Raw genomic sequence first — 20,222 nt, forward strand, 5'->3', positions numbered from 1 at the left:
ACGTGGAGAATAGAATCTGCCGTAACAATATTCGCATGGGGGGGGGCAGGTGGGGGGCTAGGAGCACGAAGGGCAATGATATCATGTCCTTTACGGCGGACCTCCTCCAGGTGATTTGAGGAGACGGCAACGCTTCCCCGCTGACTCTTGACAGGGCACACCGGGTGGCCACAGCCTCCAGTCATAAAAATGTTGTGCCTGATATCTTGACCAGAGTACATTTCTTTACTGAGAAAGAAGCAATAGTGCAGGCCTACAAGGACAAAGCTGAACTTCTCCTATCACACTGCGGAAGCGGCGAGAATTTAAGCGGGTCACCGACAAACTCTGAGACCTGGGGCTCCCTACCAGTGGGGCCACCCTCTCGCCCTTTTGTTTACGTGGGGGACCCGCTCTGCTCGCTGAGGTCGCATGATTCCCACGACCGCAATGTCCTCTCAGCTCGGGCCCACCCGGAAAATATCTCCCACCTGTTTGGACCATGGTCAAACCGCAACTCCGCGACAAGCGATAGTAAAACAAACGGAATATCATCCATCATCTCTGTAAGCTAGGGCAGGTTAACCTCTCTTACATGCTCAACTACATGCTCCACTCCACTCTTGTTTGCCACCATGCTTATTTTGACGCTGTCCTGTGGATACCTCTCCACGCCACTAACGGCACTGGACCACAGGGCCTGGGAAAGGCCTTCTACTCTTACTTTGCAAGGGACTCTGCTCCTCTTCTCATGACCATCCCCAACAACGTTTCCCCCAGGAGGGTGACTTCTCTAGCGTGTCCAGAGCACTTAGGTGCCGACCTCTGCGATGTGTGGAAGTCACTGTTGGGCCCTGTTGGTCTTCTATTTCCATTGGTTGTATTTTGTTTATCTTTTCAGGTCAACTCATACTATGTGCGGGCCGCAAATGCCAGCAGTCCCGCCCAACTCCACGAGTGTGGGGGAGGCGCAGGTCCATGCGATAATGCTCCCCCTAGCATTGCTCTTTGCAATGGATTCCCAATGCTGGGGATTTAATGTGGGTTCTCTTTGGGCTGCTCTCTTCTGGGGACGAGTTGAACAGCAAAGGCTTCCCCTTACATATAGGTGCACCAAGCCCTTTAGTGCTGCTCCCTCTCCTACTGTAGTGCACCCCACCTACACCACTTGGAGTCATGTTCATAGTGGGAGACACTAAATTGATATCTCTGAATATGCAAGGCTTAAACTCCTCAAACAGATGTAAGCAAATCTGGTGATACATACTGCAACATGACTCTGACATCGTCCTCCTGCAGGAAACCCACCTGCTGGGGTCGACTGCCACCGCATGGCGCACCCAAGATACCCCAAGCACCATTGGGCGTGCACGAATACTAAAACACTCAGGGTGGGCATCCCTTGTGAAGCAGGCTTCTACACCCGTCACCAGGGCGGTCCGCGATGGGGTGGGACACTACCTGACTCTTCATCTCTTTAGGCGTCAACGGAAGCTCACATTGCTCAATATCAATGCACCGAATACCTCACAGGACACTTACCTCAGGCAGATTCTGCGAGAACAATTAGAGGGGGTGGAAGGTGACATTATAGTGTGTGGGGATTTCCATCTGGTGTGGGACCCTGTCCTCGACCGCAGCGGAGCCACATTACAGCATGAAGGAGAAATATCATCTCATCTCAAACTTAATATTGAGTATCTGGGCTTAGTTGACAGATGGCATTACAAACTCCCCAACATGCGGGACTACTCTTTTTACTTACACTTACATACCTCTTACTCCAGCATCGACAACGTCTTCATCACTCACTCTCTCCTTCACCACCTAGACACCATTGATCTGTTGGACATCTCTATTTCCGACCATGCACCCTTTGCGCTGACATGGGAGCCTTTAGCTTATCAAGGCTTTGCATTAGGCACTATAGGTTATTTCATTACAAGACCGGAGGCTCCATTATGCAATAACTTTTATTGCTCCCAGGACATGCAGCCCTTTAAAGTGTAACAAAATACATCATAGAAGAACATTCCATATAGCAACAACAAAGCACCATGGCAACCAACTATCTTCCTCTTTTATTCGCTGCCCACGGACAGTTAAGTACAACTTCTTCTTGTCTCTCATGACTTTCTGATTTTGGGATATTTAAACTGTTTTATTTATCTTCTCCAAGAAGGAGATTGGCTCTTAAACTAGATCTCAAAGACGCATACTTTACAATCCCTATGGATCCAAATTCTCAGAAATACCTAAGGTTCATTTGGAGAAATATAACCTACCAATTTCAATGTCTTCCCTTCGGCCTATCCTCAGCCCCTTGGTGTTTCACCAAAGTGCTGAGGCCTGTAGTCACCTCCTTAAGGAGAAGAGGAGTTCGCCTAATTATCTATCTAGACGACATCTTGCTGATGTCTCAGAGCCAGGAGGAACTCCTGACTCACATGAACTGGACTGTGGATCTCTTGGAGAGTCTTGGTTTCATCACCATTGTAGAAAAATCCATTATGACCCCTTCGCAGAACCTGGAGTTTCTCGGTTTTCGGGAGAACACACCCTTAACCCAATTGCAACTTCCCAAGAAGAAACTGTTGAAAATAAAAATAAATATTTCATATCTTTCATCCAAGGACCAGGTGAGCTTGAGGGAACTAGCAAGAGTAGTAGGTCTTTTGTCTTCCATTCAAGCTATCTCTCCAGGCCCACTTCACTACAGGGCCTTATAGAGACTAAAGGCTTCAGGTCTGAGGAGAGGTCTTTGGTACTGGGACGTGGTCCCCCTGTCCCTGGGTGCTCGGGAGGATCTCCTATGGTGGAGCAACAACTTAGACTGTTGTAATGGAAAGGCAATATTCAGGAATAGCCCGGATCTTACTCTGAAATCTGACGCGAGCAATTTAGACTCGGGTGTCAGGCTAGGGGACATAGAAACGGGGGGGAAATGGTCAACAGAAGAACTCACCCTCCACATAAATTCTCTGGAGATGTTAGCATGCTTGAACGCACTTATGAGCTTCAAGTCTATCCTCAAAACAGTGTAGTCCTAATCAAACTAGACAATTTCTCAGCCGTTTCATATATCAATCGATTAGGGGGAGCAAGATCGAAACCTCTAGCGGATCTATCACAGAAGATTTGGTATTTATGTTCGAACCACAAGATATCTCTGAGGGCAGAATTAATCTCAAGCCACCTAAACACAAGGGCAGACTGGAACTCGAGGTTCCTAAGCGATTCCAGCGGCTGGAAATTGAATCCTTCCGTTTTCCAGAAAATTTCATATCTGTGAGGCCCCTTCGAGATAGACCTTTTTGCAAGCAGACTGACCTTTCAGATAAGTCATTTCTTCAGTTGGAGACCAGACCCGCTAGCATCAGCAGTGGACACTCTTCTCCAACCTTGGAAGTCCCTGAACTCTTATGCCCTCCCTCCATTTGCCCTAATCCAGAGAGTTGTCTTGAAAATTCAAAAAGAACATTGCCGCACTGTTCTAATTACTCCTTTTGGAATTCTCAAATATGGTTCCCTGGAGTGATGGAATTAGCAGTAGAGGTTCCTTGCCTTATCCCATGGAGTTTAGACCTCCTTCAGGGTCCCGACAGAGAGGTACACCCTCTACTCTTTGAAGACAAAATGAACCTCCTTGCCTGGAAGATTTCAGGGGTTCAGGAAGATACTATGGCCTTTCAGGAGAGGCTAAAGATCTTTTGGATGAGTCATGGGCTCCGGGAACAAGGAGAAGATACATTGGTTCCTAGAAAAAGTGGTGTGGTTGGTGGCTGGAACGGGATTTGGTTCCCGTGGATGCACCTGCTGTAGAAGTAATACATTTTCTAGCAGACCTTTTTAAATCAGGACTTTCCTTTAGAACAGTTAATTGTTACAGATCTGAAATCTCTGCAGGACACTCCTTGTCAAATGATTTTTCTATTGGTACTGACCCCCTAGTTCGTAGAGTAATGAAGGGAATAAGACTCAAACGCCCTCCTAAGGCTAAGATTCTTTATGGAATGTGAATCTTATCTTCAAACTTTTTACTTCTTGGCCCGATAACCTCTTTCTTTCAAGGAAACAACTTTCAATTAAGTTAGCTACACTTCTTTGCTTAATCTCTTTTAGAGGTGTTTCAGATGTTAAAGCAGGGACTCTGCCAACGGAATCGGAGGAGGAATTGCCATCATCCACAAGTCCTCCATCAAGGTCTCCACCCACTCAGGCGACATCCTCAACACCGCCGAACACCTGCACTTCTGGATCTACACCGACCCCAACACCACCCTCAGAGAAACACTCGTCTACAGACCCCCAGGACCCCGGGCGCAGTTCAGCGACTCCATCGCTGACCTCGCCAGCACCCACGCTCTCGCCTACACAGACTACATCCTCCTCGGGGACCTGAGCTTCCACCTCGAGAACAACAACGACGCCAACTCCACCTGCCTGATCGACAACCTCTCCAACCTCGGCCTCAGACAACTCGTCACAACTCCCACCCACGCCGCCGGCAACACGCTTGACCCCATCTTCTCCACCAACACCCACGTCTCCTTCGACCACACCACCGAACTCCACTGGACCGACCACCGCTGCATCCATTTCACCTTCAACAAGGCCACCACGCACCACCGCACCCAACAGCTGTACCCCCCGCTGCTGGAGGAAAGTCAGAGAGGACCAGCTGACCACCACCCTCGCCCAGAGGCCACCCACCGACCCAGACGCCGCCGCCCGCAATCTCAGACAGTGGATCAACGATTGCGCCAACACCCTCGCCCCGCCAAAGAACCCCTCCAACAGCCACACCAGCAAGAAAGCCACCTGGTTCACCGAAGAGCTCCAGACCTCCAAACGAGCATGCCGAAAACTGGAGAAGAAATGGCTCCAAGAACAAACACCAGTCAGCCACGCAGCCCATAAGGACGCCACCCGCAGACATCACCACCTCATCAGACTCGCCAAGAGATCTTCCTTCAAAGCCTGCCTAGACAACAACGCACACAACAGCAAAGGGCTCTTCAGCATCGTTAAGGAACTCTCCAACCCCAGCGCCAACACCACCGACATCCCACCCGCACAACTGTGCGACGCGCTGGCCACCTTCTTCCACCGCAAGATCGCGGACATCCACGACAGCTTCAACACCCCAACCGCCCCAACAACGACAGGCCCCACCCACCCAATAAACACCACCCGCATCAACGGCCTGACCTCCTGGACCAATGTTACAGATGACGAGACACACAAGGTCATGAACTCCATCCACTCAGGATCACCATCAGACCCCTGTTCACACCACGTATTCAACAAAGCAGACGCAGCCATCACACCCCAACTACGGAAAGTCATCAACATCTCTTTCAAGACATCTACATTCCCGGAAAGCTGGAAGCACTGCGAGATCAACACCCTTCTCAAGAAGCCCAAGGCGAACCCCAAGGATCTCAAGAACTTCCGGCCCATCTCCTTGCTCCCGTTCCCGGTGAAGGTCATCGAGAAAATCGTCAACATACAACTGACCCGCCACATCGATGGCAACAACATCCTAGACCCGTCTCAGTCCGGATTCAGAAGAAACCACAGCACGAGACAGCCCTCATCGCCACCACAGACGACATCAACTAGACAACGGCGAAACATCAGCCCTCATCCTCCTGGACCTGTCAGCCGCCTTCAACATGGTCTCCCACCACACACTTAAGACACACCTCCAAGAAGCCGGAATCCAAGATATTGCCCTCAACTGGACCACGTCCTTCCTCACCGGCAGAACCCAGAGCGTCCGCCTCCCACCTTTCCGTTCTGAAACCACCGACATCATCTGTGGCGTACCCCAGGGCTCTTCCCTCAGCCCGACACTGTTCAACGTCTACATGGCCCCCCTCGCACAAGTGGCCCGCCAGCACGACCTCAACATCATCTCCTACGCCGACAACACCCAGCTCATCCTCTACCTCACCAAGGAACCGTACACCGCCAAAATCAACTTCCACGAGGGTATGAAGGCCGTCGCCGAATGGATGAGGAGCAGCCGACTGAAGCTGAACTCAGACAAGACGGGGATCCTCATCCTCGGACCAACCCCATCAGCCTGGGATGACTCCGGGTGGCCACCCACGCTGGGAGCAGCACCAACACCCACTGACCACGCACGCAACCTAGGAATCATCCTTGACTCCTCCCTCTCCATGTCGAAGCAGGTCAACGCCGTCTCCTCCTCCTGGTACAACACCCTCCGCATGCTCCGCAGGATCTACAACTGGATCCCTACTGAAACAAGAAGAACAGTAACACAGGCCCTCGTCAGCAGCAGACTGGACTACGGCAACGCACTCTATGCAGGAGTCTCAGCCAAACACCTACGACGACTGCAACACATCCAAAATGCCTCTGCCCGTCTGATCCTCAACATCCCTCGCTGCAGCCACATCACCTCCCACCTGAGAGACCTACACTGGCTCCCCGTCGACAAAAGGATCACCTTCAGACTCCTCACCCACGCACACAAAGCACTCCACAACACCGGACCAGCCTACCTTAACAGCAGACTCAGCTTCTACACCCCCGCCCACCAACTCCGCTCTGCCAGCCTCACCCTCGCCGATGTTCCTTGCATCCAACGAGCGACCTCCGGCGGCAGATCCTTTTCCTTCCTCGCCGCCAAGACCTGGAACACCCTGCCTACCCTCCTGCGGCAGACCCAAGACCTACTCACCTTCTGAAGACTCCTCAAGACCTGGTTTTTCGAGAAGTAGCAGCACCTCCAACCCCCCACCCCCCCCCCCCCTCTCCCCCCCCAGCGCCTTGAGACCCTCACGGGTAAGTAGCACGCTTTACAAGTAGATTGATTGATTGATTGATTGATTAATAGAATTTATTCTTCTGATGGTGTATTATTTGAAATTTGGAAAAGAAGCAAAACTATGGTAGAGAATATTTTCTATCCTTCCTTTTTTGATTGTCCAAAACTTTGTGTTGTAAGTTGTATGAAAGTTTATGAACAAAAAATTATTGTTTTTAGACCTTTAAATGAAAATCAATTACTGATTTCTTTTGTCAAGCCCTATAGGGCAATCTCTTCTGCTACCATCTCAAGATGGGTTAGAACTGTAATGTTTGAGGCAGGTATTGACTTATCCAAATTTGGCGCTCACTCTTCATGAGGGGCTATGGCCAGTAAGGTTTTCTGGAATGGTGGTTCCATTTCAGATATCCTCAAAGCAGCGGATTGGTCAAATGCCTCCACTTTTGGTAAATTTTTATCTTAAACCTGTAGAACATGTAAGCAACGTAGCTTTGCAGAGCTTTAAACTTGCATAATGTAGCCTCCGGTCTTGTAATGAAATTACGATTCTCCAATTATCATACAGAGAGCATCTTGATTTCATTAAAGAGAACGGAGACTGACATTATCCCTCCCACCACTCCCTAGTGGTTGCCTTCTTTGAATGTTGTTTACATACTGTCTTAATTACATATTTCATATATGGATTTGTCTTTACCATTATTTTACATTGCGTACATGGAATTGTCTCTACCATTATTTTTCTTTCTTCTATTTCAGAATCTTCATCCTTATAAAGAAGTAATATTTTTATCTTGGAAGAAGTTGTTTATTCGTTTGCAGCTCCAAGAGGAAGATAATTGGTTGCCATGGTGCTTTGTTGTTGCTATATGGAATGTTCTTCTATGATGTATTTTGTTACACTTTAAAGGGCTGCATGTCCTGGGAGCAATAAACGTTATTGCATAATGTCAGCCTCCGTTGTCTTTAATGAAATCAAGATTCTCTCTGTATAATTGGAGATTCGTCATTTGTCAGCCCTTTCGGCCTTTCTACCTTTACCGGGCCAACCATCCATGTTTAAATGATTGGTTGTGATGAGTTTTAGTAACTGTTTGTCTCACATGTTCCCGCCCATACCATTTGTGATGCCATAGTGGGATCTTAATTTGGTCTTAACATTTGTCATGTGTATGTCTTTCAAGCTGAGGCGTAACTGGTCACTGTGCCACCTGAACTTAAAAACATTGCGATTATGTTGTGTAAAGGAACTGAAGGCACTCGGTGCATGGTGTAGGCAACTGCGCTCCATCATTTTTTCACAGACAAAATTGGAAAATTGACTTTAATGTCCTGGAATGTTAGGGGCCTACAAAATCCACGTAAAGTACGCAAAGTACTTGCCTATCTCGACAGACACAAAGTAGACGTGGCATGTCTCCAAGAAACGCACCTGACACCACGCCGCGAATATAGAATGGGACATAGGTGGGCACAATACCAGTTGGCGTCATCCTATTCAAACTATGCACGGGGAGTGTTAATATTGGTTAAACGCCAGACCCCGTTTACACTTATACATGCACAGACTGATGATCAGGGACGATATGCTATTGTGCGGGGATCTTTTGCGGGTATGGACCTTACGATTATATCGGTATATGGTCCAAATGTAGACGACCTGCAGTTCTTTGAAGATATTTGGTCCAAACTCAGAGACATACAGCCCACGACAATAATATGGGGAGGAGATTTCAACACATGCCTAGATCCCGCCCTGGATAGGGCATCGGGCGCCGATAGATATGGTAGACGTGCAGCCAAATCACTACTGGAGGGCATCAAGGACTGGCCCTTAGTAGATGTGTGGGGAGTGAGACATCCGAGACGACGGGAGGGATCGTGTACCTCAACGACACATGACACCTGGTCGAGACTTGACTACTGGCTGACTACCAAAGAGGTTAGTACCTGGGCCACGGTGATAGAACATCTGCCAAAAACACTTTCGGATCATTCCCCGGTACGGCTGGAACTGGATATCCCCACACACACCCCTAGACAATTCACGTGGCGTCTCCAGCCATCTGCGCTAAAAGATCAGGTGTTCCGCAGCGACCTGAAGCAGGCGATAATAGACTTCTTTCAACTTAATGAGGGCTCCGTGGACAGCGCTAGGTCTTTATGGGAGGCATTTAAGACAACCATCAGAGGCCACTGTATAGGCAAACATGTGGGGATCCTTAGGGATATTCAACAGCACTTGGTCATGGTTGAAAGAGACATTAAATCATTGGAAGAAGAATACACTAACACCTTAAACATGTCCCTCCTCGCGGAAATACGGAGTAAAGTAGACACATATCATGAGTTTGCGGACTCCGAAGTTAAATACCTTTCCAAGAGATATACGGCCAGGACATATGGCGAGGGGGGCAGACCGGAAAGAGCACTGTCCACCAAGATCAGACCCGCCCATACCACAGCACATATCACACACATATCGCATACAGGGGGAGAACTGGTCTACGACACCCCCTCCATCTTGGACAGCTTTCTGTCCTATTACTCCACGCTCTACACCTCGCGGACGATGGCATCCTCCTCCTCCATCCACGAGTATTTGGATGATATTGGACTGGCGTGGCTCTCCGATACACACAGAGAATACCTCGGCCATCATATAACAGAGGACGAATTTCGTGAAGCCATTAACTCCTTGCCAAACAATAAAGCTCCGGGACTAGATGGCCTGCCGGGCGAATTTTACAAGGAATTCCGGGATATATTGATACCTCACCTGGCCCGGATGTATGAGGAAGCGTATGAAGAGGGTCTACTCCCATCGACGCTTCGCGAGGCGCTACTAATAGCCCTTCCTAAACCGGGCAAGGACCCCCAGAAATGCGAGTCATATCGCCCCTTATCACTTATCAATATAGACGCTAAAATCCTGGCCAAGATCATAGCGAACAGGATACAGCCATTATTGGGGTCTCTAGTTCTGCCAGATCAAGCGGGCTTCATACCCACAAGGTCCACGACGCAGAATATACGTACTATATTTGCTCTTTATCATAGCCTAGACCCGGAACTACCTGCTGCGGCAGCTCTTCTGGATGCAGCAAAGGCCTTTGATTCTGTAGAGTGGGAATTTATGTTTACAGTTTTGACTAGAATGGGTTTTCCGCCCCCGTTCTTGAAAGGGATAGCCTTACTGTATAAAGAACCGAGTGCTAGGGTGCGCATAAATGGCAGCACGTCCCAACCCATGGAGATCAGTCGGGGTACGCGACAAGGGTGCCCTTTGTACCCTATCCTTTTCGCGCTCACTCTAGAGCCCCTAGCGTGCAAGATTAGGCAGAGACACCCGGAAGCGGCTCTACAATTTAATCTTCGACCAATAGGGATCTCACTCTATGCGGACGACATGGTGCTCTACACCAGACACCCAGAAGTACACTTGAACCCTTTGATTAGAGAATATATTAAATATGAGACGTATTCAGGACTAAGCATAAACTGGGATAAATCAGTGGTGATTCCCTTGACCGCTGCGACTCCGCGACCTAGCTTAGATTATCCCTTGCAGTGGACAACCGACCCCGTGAAGTACTTGGGTGTCTGGATCCACCGAGACCCTGAAATAGTGCTCCGAGAAAACTATGGAGTGGCCGTGACCAAACTAGACGACCAACTTGAGAAATGGATTAAACTGCCATCATCGCTGGCAGACAGAATTGCACTTCAGAAAATGATAGTGCTGCCCCGCTTCTTATACTTATTCTGGAACATTCCAATATGGCTCACGCAGGCCTTTTTTGTCAAACTTCGTACAGCGCTGCAGCGCTTAACGTGGGCCGGGAAGCAGCCCAGAGTTAGCTGGAAAACACTCACAAAACCATACCATCAAGGCGGTTTTGCGGCTCCTGATCTACAGTTGTATTTTTAATGTGCACAGGCCCAACATGCACACTACTGGACACAACCCCACTCCCACATACCACATATAGCAGTGGAAACTGACAGCGTACACCCGAAACACCTACTACAATACATATCGGACTCCACTAGCTATTACCCCACTAACACCATCCACCCGGTGAAGTGCACCTCCAGAGCCTGGCACACTCTGGCGATGAGAGCGCGGAAACTGCCACCTTATGCCCCGGCCCTCCCGCTGGCGCACCATCCCAAAATATCAGTGACGCAGGAAACAAACATGAGATCGATCATGGGAGAGATGGGATTCACGACTATGGGAGCGTTGTTCCCAAACGATACTTTTATCTTACTCCACAATCCGGCATTATGCACACATCAAACTCCACTAAAGACGTTAGCGTACTTCAGGCTGCGGGCAGCGATTAAGGATCTATATGATTGTTTCCCTGCTGCACCTGAACAACTGCGGGCCTTACAGGTATTATTGACTGCCCCCACACGGAAAAACTTAGTTACACGCTTATACACGACTTCCCAGAATGAACAGACGATAGGACAAGACAGATCCCGTCAGCGATGGGAGGAGCTTGTTGGGGTGTCCATCTCGGAAGATGACTGGAACTATAGTTGTACACAACTGTCCCTACTTACATCGAACTGCAACTTAAAGATCATCCATTTAAATTTTTTACACCAAACATATTACACACAAGCTAAGCTACATCGGTATGGTCTCAGAGCGGATGACAATTGTCGACGCTGTGCTATGCCCGGGGCAGATTTCTTGCACACGGCATGGGCCTGCCCTGACCTGCACAATTACTGGCAGGAGGAGACAACTGCGCTCACGCACATGTTGACTGAACAGATTCCGAATGCACCACTGGTATACCTACTGGGCATGTATAAATTAAGGCTTGCTAAAAGACGGAAACTGCTGGCGGTGGCACTGCTACTTGCAAAACGTCGAGTAGCTATTAAATGGGGAAGCAAACGACCACCCAGATTCAAAGATTGGCTGACTGATTTAATATACTGTAAGGAAATGCTGAGCGCCTATGCAGAGGAGCTGCCTCAGGCATCCAGACCTAAAGATTTCTGGCAACCACTGGTAGACTATTAACAGCAACACACCCCCGACCCGTAGTTGGTTAGTGTATTGCGATTCAGTGCTATGTGAAGGAGACTGCCACCCCAGAGGGCCCCATGGACGTATAACATTAGTTATGACTACACTTCATGCTTTATGATGCGAAGACGCGTCTTTTACGCATAATCCTCATTGACTGTATCACGCCTCTATCAGAATAATACCGATGTTGAAATTTGTTATGCATTTCTGCATTTATTACACATTCTGTGTCTGATAACTGTTTGTGGACATGGATATTATGCTTCGAATGAATACATATATACTGTAGTGTGTATACCCTGTACTGCTGCTTGGTGATAAAAAATAAAATTTGAAAAAAAAACTTTTGTCGGCTCACGAGGCAAAGGGACTGGTATTGGAGGACTGGGGACCCCCCTGGGCATCGTAAAGGTAAGCGGCTAGCGGGGACCCAATTAGTAGGCAGCCGCAGTGAGTGCGCACCCTTGGTGGTCCTGCGCAGGCAGCCCAGCTAGGCTGGGTGCAGCCGGCGGGAAAATGACCCAGAGAACCCCTCTTGCCCCTTGGACGTCAGCCCATTAACTTGGTGCCTCCCTGTCTCATGCTTGTCGCTTGGCGCTCCTGCACCCTCCTGCACTTTCTCCTGAGCTCACTCTCTCGCCCCCAAAAAAAGCTTTAATAAAAGTGGGGGAGCAACATAGTTGCTGTCAGGAACGACCGTGACCACTTCGTAGCCATTTAGTAGCCAGCAACACAAGCAACTCATGAGCAACACAACAACACTAGTATTACAAGTGCTATATAGCACCAACCTGTTAACCAACCTACAAATCAAATGATCATTCACTAAGTGTGCTTGAATGTAAGCTAGGGAATAAAGAAAAATAAGAAAGGCAAGCACAAAGCAAGCAAAACCAAGAAAGAGCAAGGAAAAGGACAAAAGCAAGGGGAAAAAAATCTATCCAGGAAAATAATTAAATCCCCCTCAGACTCCGACTCCGATCCTCACCCTCACCCAGTCCTGTCTAGCCCAGTTCAATCTAAGCAAGCTTAGACCGGACTGGCCTCTACACTAGATGCCCAACAGAATTAGACCAGGGCTTCAGCTCCATCAGGGCATTAGCAGGGCATCATCTAGTGTCCATAACCCATCAGGTTGGCAATAACTAACCTGGCAAAAGGTCAGGGGGGTAGATAAAAAAGATAAAAAATTCATGTGAAATCCAAAAAGGAAAAGGAGGGTCCTTTAGGTATGGATCATACAATCAAATCGCCTGGAACAAAGTCAGAGGCACTGAATTTCTCAGAGCCAGAGACATTAAAAAAAGAAGAGACGCTTGAGCACAAACGTTCAACTACAATAACTGCAACTGCCTCAAAAAATGTCACTGAGTCCGACCCACATGCCGACCACGAAGGAAACAAGAAAGTCGCAATGTCGGCATCGGCCAGGCATAACTCATGCCCAAATAGCAGCAAGCGGGCGCTGATTACAGACTTTTTAAAATTATGCTGTAAAATCTCCACTGATAATAACCAGGACTACATGTATCCCAAGGTCCCAAAAGACATCAAACCAAGTAACAACACCGCAGACTTCCAAAGCAAACACAACAAGGACTTCCCTCATGATAGTTGTAATAACAAAAGGAAAGGACACCAGGACATGGGATCAGACGCTCCTCATGCCTTAGGCTCGCAATTAACAACTCATGAGCTATTAACTTCTAAAGTCCCTCTCTCTCCGGAAATCTGCCTAATGCATATTCACCAAGTCATTGAGACATTAGTTCACAGTCACACACCCCCTTCAGATACACAGCAACAGCAAACATTGATTGAAAAAACGGAGAATGATTCAACGCACCAGAAGAACAAAAAAATCCTCAGCCCTTTTGGAGATACACACACGTTCTTGGCAGCCTTATCACTCTTGGATCAGCCGGGTTTCGCCAAAGGCAGTGCTCACGAGCAAGACACTCTCGACCAATCACTCCTTTACCTTGAAACGGTACCCAGTCAGGAATTACTGCATTACAAACTAAGCGACTGCATGCAAACCAAACTTTAAAAAAACCAAAGCAACTCCCGTCATGACACTTCTACAAACAAATTAACAACCAAGCAGGATCCTGGGTTCTCTGGACTATCAATCCCAATTGGAACAACCAGTTTGTCCCCAGTCAGACGAACCAATCAGCTCACCAACATCTTCCATATGGCTCCACTTGCTAAACTCCATGGATACCATTGGAATGGCAATGATTTATCACGCAGACAAGTTAGACACTCAAGTTGAGCTCCTAAATATCCTAGCAATCCACGCCCAGGGGGTTGAACAAAAGTTGCACAGTTTTAATGAGATGATCGCAAAGGTCCAGCGAGACCGGGAAACCGCATATCAAATGTGCCACTGCACCCAAATAATCGACAAATTAGCAGCGGTTCCAACCCTAATGTCAGATCTATTGGGGGCAGTTAGGGATCCCCCATCGAAGACCAACCAAGAAAAAGAAGTATTAAGGAGAGAAAATCATCAGGTGTGCTCCAACACCCCCAGGGGGCAAAACTCAAGAGAAAAAGGGATACATAATACCCCAGTACAGGCAAGTTCCTCCACATTTAAAGCACAAAGTGATCCTGGCAAAATAGAGATGCACTAGACACATCGTCCATCGACCAATGTTTGCAATTGTCAGCAGAAGTAAGCCAAAAACAAGCGCTAACCTTGTTAACTAAGAGGGAGAGAAAACACTTGAGAAAAGCAAGGACAAGCAAACCAAATGGACAGGGGGCAAACATCACCATTGTACTGACTGAGTATGATAGGAACAGAGGCTCAGACAACACCAAACAAACTATTACGGATGCAGCTTGCACCGAGGGCCGCAGAAGAAGAATACACCGTAGCCCATTATTGTTGGAAGGAGATTGAAAATCAATCAAGGCTGAGTAAATCCATTTATACAGTTTCACAAGAGTCGCTTTCGGCACTAGAGCTAGAAGAGGCTCGGCTTACAATTACTACCTACTCCGGATTTAAAAATATAGTGAGTAAAGCAACCAAGTGGATTTCACTGTCACTGGACAAAACAGCCTTTGCTAAAAAACATCACGCATGAGCCGTGATACAATCTTATAAAACGCTGAAACCCCAACCATACTTGTCTAAACACTTTTCACACAAACAAAGCGAAATCTGACGCTATTGAGGCTGTTATCATTCCCTACGAAAGATATCGCCCCAAAATGGAAACAGGCATGGATGACAAAGGAATGTCGCCTCTGCAGACAAAGTGACGAGTCACTACTACATCTTCTATGCATCTGTCCTTCACTATTAGATATCCGGAAAACTGTCCTTCGGGAAATATTGAGGAGAGAACAAATAAGGACCTGCAGAGCGCCAGGCATAAAATGCCTTGGAGGCTCGTCTGTCCAACTGTCCTGCAGTGCCATAAAACTTTGGAACATTGCGGCAAAAGAATTCGACAAAAAAGAGAACTGATCTGAATCTGTCAAAACGGAATTGCTTTGCTCACTTAATTTTTTATCGCTTTGCTCACATTTTTCACACATTTTCTATTTATTCAGTAGACTGCTCCTCCATTATATGAATTTTGTTGTGTTTTCATTTCTTTGTTTTTAACCAAATGATTGCTTGATGCACCATGTACTTCGGTGGCCTGTCCCACCCTTTTATGATTTTAATGAAATGAAATAAAAGTATTATTGACTGGCAACAAGTACGGATTGGCCCCTTTGTCAACAGCACAGACAACTTGAGCCACAAGTCTCTGGTGGATGAACTGGGCTCAAATGCTCTTGTTACACCAGTAGTCAGATCCTCCTGAAGGGATGGCTTTCTCTTTCCCCCTTCTTTCAGGCAGGACTCTCCAGGCATACCAGGATAAGGAAAACAGTTTTTCATCCAGTTCAGATTCCAGGTGATGACACCTTATCTCTGGCAATCTATCTGTCATTCAGAAACCAGTTTTGGTTGAGCAGTAGATCTTTGGGTACTCTGTGAAGCGCTCCTCCTTGGTTAAAGGGAACTTAGAAATGGAACAAGTGTCCACCTCAGACTGTCTTCTAGACTCAGTCATTGTCTAGAGTGATGCTCCTCACGGCAGAGTCGCCTTCAAGTTTGAGCACCCACATAAGACTCACAAAGCGGTGTGAGCATTCTGCACTAACTTTCAACAGCCATGACTGACCGTGATCAGGAGGGGAGACAAAAGGCTGATTCCCTTCAAAAGGACCCTTTACATTTTGACAGCATGTACTCCAGTCCCACCATTCACCACTGCCATCCACTGAATTGTAGTCTCAGAAAGACTAATCAACAGCCCTCAGAAAGGACCTAATGAGATTTCTCATAAAACGCCTGTATCCTCTTTCCCAGATGTATTGTCTTGGCTTTCTTTCTGTCTCTGGAATGTCAGCAACACACTTCCATCCACCGTCTGGGAAAGTAACTTCACCTCTATCTTGTACACTTTAACAGGCCAGGGACTTCCAAGATGGAAACTGCAGGCAAGTGCCACTCTGTTTTACTTAGATAATCATTCTGAGTACGACGCTTACCGAGCACAACATACTCCTGTCCACGTGCTCAGGACCTCAGCACTAGAATCCGGGTTTATTGGTAGCAACTGAACTTTATACAAGGGGGCTAGTAGGCTTCCACTCTTTGTGAATCAGATAAGAATGTTTGGTCATGCTTTAAATATTAAAAACCATGGTATGCTGTCACACTGTGCTACACGCATGAACCTGTGACAGGGACTGTAGTCTTCTGCCACGATGTATGACACGCTTGATGCAGCCATGAACAAGAGTGTACACTTTATCCAAGGCAGGCCTAGCCCATCACGCAAATGCTAGATCAGCTCAAGGCTTGGGCCAAAATCTGGAATATCAGGTACTTGACGTGTGGGCACGCAGGGTAGGGGACACAACTGTAAACCATGCAGGGGACATTCCCGTCTCAACAATCTTTTAGGGCTAAAATCATTAAGACACGTTTGCTGGGCAAAGATTTACTGATACATACAGACAACGTGACAGTTGTGTAATAGTTTCTGAAACAGAGGCACACACTCCATGCTTTTGTGTCAACTGTCTTTTCTGTCTTTGCCTGCACGAGGAATGTGGACTTGGACTTTCAAATGTAATGTCCCACTTCTGCCAGAACACCTACTTTGGCCCATGACTTTACAAGCCTACTGGGTAGGTACAATCAAAACACACGAGTGAAATCCCCAAATTTTCAACATTGTATTCCCCAAGGTGTGAAAACCCAAACACAGAGGATCTGTTCTCAAAATCCCAAAATAAAAAAAGCGCCTAGGGTTCACTTCGAGGTTTCAACATATCGTGTCTGAAGGGCATATTATGTGGATTACTTGCATAATATTTGATAAGCTTTTCCACCACTTGCCCTGATTCCCATGGTGGTGTGAAAAATGAAACAAGTTCATGACAATGATAGTCGTTGCATCAATAGGCGCCAGAGTGTGGTAATCCCAGTTGCTGGAGATGGCTATATGACCGGCCAACAAACTCTGAATATGGCAATCTTTGTGGACAGTGCAATGCAGACAAATTACCATCAAAACCCACAGTCACACAATCTAGCGTTTTGGCTCCAAAAATGGGAGAATTTGCTTACCAGAGTGTGTGTTTGAGTACTATTAGAGAAGTCTGCCATCTAACTACTCGGGTGCTATGCAGGAAAGCATAACTCATTTGTACATTATTGTGACCAAACATCTGCACATCTAATCACTGCACACCTATTGCACATAATGCGATCTTCATTCCCTTACAGAAGCAGGTCTAGCCTTTACTTTTAATGGTGTTCATTTATTGGCTGAGGCAGCATACCCACAAAAATACACTGTCCATTTCTGAAAAATGCCTGTCAATTATTATTATTATTATTAATTAGCAAGTCTTGAGCGCATGGCTACCCTAAGGCATCCCAGCGCTAGTGGCAAACAGGCAAAGAGAGGCGGTTACCAGTTAATCTTCTGGAAAAGCCAGGTTTTAAGCCCCTTCCTAAAAAGGAGGTGGGAAGTCTCTAAGCACAAATGCAGGGGAAGGGAGTTCCACACTTTTGCTGTGTTGTACGAGAAGGACCGACCCCGCTGTACATTTTCTGAATTTTGGGGATAATGGCTAGATTTAGATTCGCTGAGCGGAGGGGTTCCCTGGCGGATACGCCTTTATAAGTGGGTGGTTGATGCGAGGACCAGACCCCCTAAGGGTCTTGTGGGCGACGCATAGGACTTTGAATGTAATCCTCTCCTCTATGGGCAGCCAATGTAGGGACTTTAAACTGGTCATGGCTGACTGCATTCTGGAGGCTCCCGTCAGGAGTCGGGCGGCACAGTTCTGTGCCACCTGAAGCTTCCTCAAGGTGGATTTGGGTGCTCCTATATACAATGTGTTTCCATAGTCGAGAAGCGAGAGGACCAAGGGTTCCATGACAGATACCGGCGACCGCAACTGCTTGCAGGACTTTCACCATGGCGTGTTTCCACGCAGGTGGCACCCGTCCCTTATTGATAGAAGTATTAATCACATCCTGTATGACTGGTAATACCGTGTCTTTTACCTTACTCAGGATATGGGCCATCAGGATAAGACCATCATGGACAGATTAAAGAATCATCCCACCAAGGGTACACTGGATACCCACTTGGTACCTTAATATTGTCTTGACAGACTTAAGGGTCCCTCTGTTTAGCCAAAACACTCATGCTCAGTACAGGCATTAACATGGAAAGTTGTGTTTCTGATTGCACTCAGTTCCTCGCACAGGTGCTGATGAGGAAAGAAACTTTAATTGAGGTCCACAAACTCGAGGTAGGCTTACGCACACATGCATGATTCCTTCAAAAGGTGTGTCACCTTTTCACCTAAAACAATTGAACTTCTAATATTAGTTCCAAATCATTCGAGCTGAGGTAGTACTCCGTACACTAGATGTCAAACAAGCACTTGCATACTACATGGATAGAATTAAGGATGTATGCAGAACAAATCTTTTATATATTTCCTTTGTGTCCATAGATCTAAGGGCCAGATGTACTAAGATTTGTAGCTGTCAAACGCCTTCTGATTCACTAAATGATAGGGATTGCACTTGCCAAAAAGTACTTTTGTATGTACTAAACACGTTTTAGGAGTCAGTAAACTTTACTGACTTAAAATAAGTTTAGATATTGATACCCAATTGTAATCTGGAAGGGACGTCTTGTTGGTGTCCTTCCAAATTGCAATTCAGCACCTTTTGTATTGATGATTTGCAACTGGAATTCTCATCACAATCCATTGATAGGATAATGACTGTCAAGTTGGGGTCCCGTTTGGCCTCCTTCCCCTTTGTGATTTAGGATGGAAGCTTCAAGGGGGAACAAGAATGGTCTACTGGACCACTGCCATCTGTCACAAAAAATTGTTTTTTAAAGTTTTTAATTTTGAAATGTAATCACATGGTCTGCTGACCCTTGAGAGCAAGCATCCCTGTGATTGTTATAAATTGCGACTCGTATTATTAATATTCATTAGGCATGTTGGTCTGGCACCCACTGATGAGGGCATCGGTTGCTGCTTAGTGCTGTGTGTTTTGGTGTATATCCATGTGCACACAGACCTCTCCTGGACGTTCCAAAGGTCATTTAACATGCAAAGTAGCATGGGCTTCTTTCACAATACCCCACTCACGGACACTTGCAAAGCAGTAACATGTACATCCACAGATACATTTAGTAAATATCACCGTGTTATCATTTAGGGGAAAAGGGAGGCTCAGGGGGGGCAAACAGTTTTAAAAACATTATTTAAGTACCTCTACTTTCTGTCTATCTCAGCCTTAAGGGGTCAGTGCATTGCTTTTAAATCTGTACACAGAGTATAACCTACAATGACACCATACTGTTTGCACTTCCCCTGTAGATGTAAAATAAATGTCTTGATAATTTGCTTTACTAAACATTATCTACTTCACAGGTACAAGCAGACATACCTATTCCAAAGGAGAAAAAAATATTATGTATGCTATTACATTGGGAATTTCATCTAAGTGATCACAAGACATACACGAGCACAAACCTAAACCTTAAAGTAACACTTGTAATGATTTGAATCCAACACTAGATTAAAGAATAATGTAGAGCGTGCTGAATTCATATCATGACAAGCCCAAACATTTGGTCGCAGGTAAGTAACATTTTCCTGTTTAATTCCCACCTTTCCTTTGAAATCCCAACCGATGGCAGTCTGAGAAGAGAAAAACATGATAGCCATATTTTAGGTAATGTAGAGCTCAGATAATTCATGGTGTGGGTCTTTGTTGAGCTTGCTTTTGTTGAATTGTCTTCATTAATTCTTATA

General features: G+C 46.7%; 1 protein-coding gene across 8 annotated transcripts in view; it reads left to right on the top strand.

Annotated features, from left to right (window-relative positions):
- PPP3CB (protein phosphatase 3 catalytic subunit beta) overlaps positions 1–20,222 on the top strand; it is a 693,000-nt gene that overhangs the window by 343,378 nt on the left and 329,400 nt on the right. The gene's annotated exons all lie outside the window — the stretch shown is intronic.

The sequence above is a fragment of the Lissotriton helveticus genome, chromosome 5_1, assembly GCF_964261635.1.
Source record: "Lissotriton helveticus chromosome 5_1, aLisHel1.1, whole genome shotgun sequence".
Classification (NCBI taxonomy): Eukaryota; Metazoa; Chordata; class Amphibia; order Caudata; family Salamandridae; genus Lissotriton; species Lissotriton helveticus.